At 34.3% G+C, this 4,140-nt stretch overlaps 1 pseudogene; it reads left to right on the forward strand.

The window, feature by feature from the left end:
• The first annotated feature begins 248 nt into the window (after window positions 1–248).
• On the forward strand, window positions 249–3,566 carry LOC142637044 (cysteine-rich receptor-like protein kinase 29; annotated as a pseudogene).
• The last annotated feature ends 574 nt before the right edge of the window (window positions 3,567–4,140 follow it).

The following is a 4,140-nucleotide window of genomic DNA, read 5'->3' on the forward strand; positions in this document are numbered from 1 at the left end:
CAAGCATTTATACTTGCAGAGTGGCCATCGCACCAAAGAGAAAGCGGTAATTCTTCAAGTAGACAATAGAGAAAAAGAGAAAAGGTTGAAAATTTCAATTCAACATTAGAATTTTCAAAATCATGGACTTCCTATATTTCGTAAAATGTACCACGGACAAGCTAAAACTGAGCCCTCTAACACTTCTCTACAAAACCCTATGATAAGCTTCTTTTTAGAGCAAAATCCTGCCAATATTTCATGTAACACATGGCAATGGTTTCCTCAAGAACACTTTTCTTCCCCTCTGCCATTTTTATGCTCATTGTTCAAGCCTATGCGCAGCCAGCCTTCTTATACCACTTTTGTTTGAACGAAACTGGTACCTACACCACTAATAGTACCTATGAAGAAAACCTCAAGCAACTCCTCTTCTCCATCTACTCAAACACCAAAATTGATTACAGTTTCTACAATTCTTCATCCGGCCAAAATTCTGACCAAGTATATGGAATTGGACTTTGTAGAGGAGATGTTAAGCCAGATGATTGTCGTGGTTGCCTCAAGAACTCCTCTGATCTTCTCACACGGCTCTGTCCCAATGAAAAGGGGACAATCGGATGGTACGACCAGTGTATGTTGCGCTACTCAAGCAGCTCCATTTTTAGACTCATGGAAACTAATCTTGGTTTCTTTATGGCGAACCCGAATAATATATCGTCCAATTTAGATCAATTCAATGATGATCTCAGGGCCTTGTTGGACAACCTAAAAAGTAAAGCCGTAGCTGGTGATTCTCTTCGTAAGTTCACAGCTAGAAATGAATCCGCACCAGACTTTAAGAGATTATATGCACTTTTGCAATGCACACCTGATTTGTCTGATAAAGAATGCGACAGTTGCTTACAAGGCGCTTTTGAAGGTATTCCACAATGTTGCAGTGGGAAGCGAGGTGGAAGAGTAGTTAGACCCAGCTGTAATTTCAGGTTTGAGGACTACTCCTTCTTTGACGCTGCATATCTACCATCAACCAATCCCACCACTTCAGAAGGTAACATTACAAATTATTTTAAGATGTCCTGGCTTATGCTATATCATTTTTAAGTCATTTGCATTTGGCAGTAGATTTTGGTTTACAGTTTTTACTCAAGTTTATTAAAGTAAATGTATTTTAAAAAACAAAAACAGAAAAGGTTTTAAGAAGTTGTATATAGTTACAATCTCTTAAGGTTTGTAATGCTAATTGACCAGGATCTTACACCCATAATGTTCTAACCAGAACAGATTTATGGTTTTTATAGGCGGGAATGGGTTAAGCACATCACAGACTGTCATCATTATAGTTGTACCATCTGTTGCCTTAGTGGTACTAATCATCTCCATCTGCATCTATTTAAGAGTGAAGAGACGGCCAACGAAGAAAGAAGAAAGTAAGTGAAAATTTGGTTTAAGAATCTGTATTCAAAAGTTAGCTAGGCTTTGTATATATCAGCTATAGGCAATAACAAATTAATGTTGAATCAAAATTTTCTATCAAGAAGTGACTTATTTTTATCATTAGTACTATATGCGTACGTATTTTAAATAGTGGAACTATTCTTTATATATTGAATTTGATTTGTTAATATAAGTATTTACTTGCTCTTCGTGTAAAGATATTGATGATGAAATTGGAAGCGTGGAATCTTTGCAATTCGACTTTGACACTATTAGAGTTGCAACAGATGACTTTTCTAAAGCAAATAAACTAGGACAGGGTGGATTCGGGGCTGTTTACAAGGTATTTTATAGTATAATATTATGGAAAACTATATCATTTGCAGTAAAAATCTTCAAATTCCCTCATATGATTGCACGAATTTTGTTCTTATATATTGTCAGGGTATGCTCTATAATGGACAAGTTATTGCAATTAAAAGGCTTTCAACAAATTCTGGACAAGGAGATCTAGAATTTAAGAATGAGGTTCTATTGGTTGCCAAACTTCAGCACCGTAATTTAGTCAGACTCATAGGGTTTTGCATGGAAAGGAATGAAAGGCTTTTGATGTATGAGTTTGTGCCAAATACAAGCCTTGATCACTTTCATTTTGGTATGTATACACTTCTTTCTATCAACTTGTGTTCATATATTTTCTTTTGGGTTACATGTCTTGTCAAAAAGTACCTCCATTAAAATCATACGCTATGTTACATAGATCCTATCAAGCGTGAACAATTGAATTGGGAAAAGCGTTACAAAATCATAGGGGGTATTGCTCGAGGGCTTCTCTACCTTCATGAAGATTCGCGGCTTCGAATTATTCATCGTGATCTTAAAGCAAGCAACATACTTTTAGATGAAGAAATGAATCCTAAGATTTCAGATTTTGGCATAGCAAAATTGTTTTTATTGGATTAAACTCAAGCTAATACAAGTAGAATTGTGGGGACTTAGTATCTTGAGAGGGGAGAGAGCTAATATTTGTTTTGTTTGATAGAAATAAAATCAAACTAATATTGTTAATATGTACTATGAAGTGGATATATGGCTCTAGAATATGCAATGCATGGACAGTTTTCAATGAAATCCGATGTCTTTAGTTTTGGTGTGTTAGTGTTGGAAATAGTGAGTGGACAGAGGAACAACTGCTTTCGAAATGGAGAGAATGTGGAGGACCTTCTAAGCTATGTAAGTATGATCAATTTTAGTACATTTCTCTGTTCTTATGAGTGCAACTACATAAATATGTAGGTATGTATGTAAGTACGTTTCCCCCTCTTAAATATGATATAGTTGTAATGCTTCCTTCAATTTTAAAGACTGAGCAATGTTTCTTTCTTGCCCCTTTTTTGTTAGAAATTCTGTCAAATTATATGAAAAGGCCAATTTCTGAAAAGTATTTAATAGAAGTTTAATTTTTTTTTTTTTTTTTTACATTGACATAATTTCTAATAACATGGGGTGCAATTTTTATTATCAATTGTTTAATTAGAATTTTTTTTTTGCATATAGTTTTGTTGTTTAGGGGGACATTGCAACTAAACCATTTTTGTGGGATGAAAAGCAATATTACCTAATAGAATAGTTTCCTTTCATTAATGTCTGTTCATTGCATTATATCTTGCAGGCATGGAAAAATTGGAGAGAGGGAACTGCTTCACATATTATTGATCCCACATTACGACATAACCCAATAACTGAAATAATGAGATTCGTCCACATTGGTTTACTATGTATTCAAGAAAGTGTAACTGATAGGCCAACCATGGCTATGATTGTTCTTATGCTTAATAGCTACTCTATCACTGTTCCGCTACCATCACAACCTGCATTCTTTATGCACAGCAACATTGAATCAGACATATCATCACAATGGGAGCATAATTTGGAGGTGACAAGATCAGATCATTCCGAAGGCGGTTATATCCAACACTAAGCAAATGAGGCTTCAATTACTAAGCTATATCCTCGTTAGTGCTTTAAGAAGCTACAATTAAGAAGGAATATTTACACCAATCGTTTAACCTGGGACATGTTGATTGATTTTGTTGTATCCAAGAAAATAAAGTCATTGTTACCAAGACTCATCCTTTTTCTTGGTGACACAATCCAATACAGTTTTGATAATTATGCTTAAAAGTGTATGATCATGTTTCATTTTGCTTTTGGTTGTTTCGGTTTAATTAGTAATGTTTGTTAGAGTTTGGTAAAGTTCATTGTCTCTGTCTGCGGCTAGAAATATTTGTTTGTTGAATAAAATTTTCTTTTACTTATATTGAGTGAAAGGTTTGACTGTACATGTTGTGTGCTTTAGTTTAATTTAAATATCACAATTTTTTACCAAAAAAAAAATCATAATTACTAAGATAACAAGTTTTTAATAGCAAAATCCATATGAGAATCAATAAAAAACCATGTCAAATTCAATAGTAGAAGCAACTAGATTCCATCAGTACTTGATTGTAGATCTCATTCCGGTAGACACTTGTAGAGTTAGCAGGTTATAGAACCTCATAGATCTCACAATATAACTCACAAGTCTTCCAAGAGTTATCAAAATGTAGTTAGGGTTTTCTTTTTATGCTTAGAAGTGTTGGACTGAAACCCTATACATTTTTGCAGGTTTAGGCCTAATTTAAATTCTACAGAATTTGATTTTCTGCGATTTTCGATCGGTCG

The sequence above is a fragment of the Castanea sativa genome, chromosome 5 (assembly GCF_040712315.1).
Source record: "Castanea sativa cultivar Marrone di Chiusa Pesio chromosome 5, ASM4071231v1".
In the NCBI taxonomy this organism is placed as follows: domain Eukaryota; kingdom Viridiplantae; phylum Streptophyta; class Magnoliopsida; order Fagales; family Fagaceae; genus Castanea; species Castanea sativa.